Genomic DNA, 901 nt, shown 5'->3' on the forward strand with positions numbered 1-901 from the left:
TCATGTAATTTTTACAGTAATCTCATGAAGTAGACATTATTACCAAAGATTAAAAAAATCTATATGTTCTTTTTTTTTTTTAAAGATTTATTTATTTATTTGAGAGAGCAAGAATGAGAGAGAGAGAGTACATGAGAGGGGGGAGGGTCAGAGGGAGAAGCAGACTCCCCGCTGAGCAGGGAGCCCAATGTGGGACTCGATCCCAGGACTCCAGGATCATGACCTGAGCCGAAGGCAGTCGCTTAACCAACTGAGCCACCCAGGCGCCCCCTATATGTTCTTTATAGGGGTAGAAATTGTTAGAAACACTTTCAGTAATACAAGCTCCTTACAAATCACTGCAGTGGTGAGAAGCTCAGAGTATATTACTTTTCAAACACCAGAAATTACGTCAAGTTTTATACTTTTAGAGAAAAGAAGACAGAGAGAAGTGGGAAAAGGAAAAATTTTCAGTTAGCAATAATCGTGCCTTGGATGAACCTCATTGGCTATGACGCTGCCACTGCGCAAAGCTTAGAAGTGGGAAAAGGAGAAAGAAGCAAACCAGAGCAAGTTCATTTATATGGTAAATGATTTGCAATTTGCATTAGGTACAAATTTATATTCTATCAATATTTCCAACGGCAGTCATGTCTGTCTTACGATTCCATATTTTACAAAGCTCAAAGTCTATATAACACAGCTGTTTATATAAATACACACATGTATACGTACTTACACATATTTGTAAAGTTTTACGTATTTTATTATGTGTCATATATGTATATATTCTGATACAAAGATAGCTCTGTACAAATCTAAGAGTGCTCATATCTAGTTGGTCTTGATGCCAAGAACCCTGGGGAGGGTGAACGCCCATGCGAAAGAAAAGAATGGAGAGGTGAGACTAGCTCACTGATAG

At 38.2% G+C, this 901-nt stretch overlaps 1 pseudogene; it reads right to left on the reverse strand.

Moving 5' to 3' along the window:
- Positions 1-364: 364 nt before the first annotated feature.
- On the reverse strand, positions 365-514 carry LOC113921064 (annotated as a pseudogene).
- Positions 515-901: the final 387 nt, after the last annotated feature.

The sequence above is a fragment of the Zalophus californianus genome, chromosome 3 (assembly GCF_009762305.2).
Source record: "Zalophus californianus isolate mZalCal1 chromosome 3, mZalCal1.pri.v2, whole genome shotgun sequence".
Taxonomy (NCBI): domain Eukaryota; kingdom Metazoa; phylum Chordata; class Mammalia; order Carnivora; family Otariidae; genus Zalophus; species Zalophus californianus.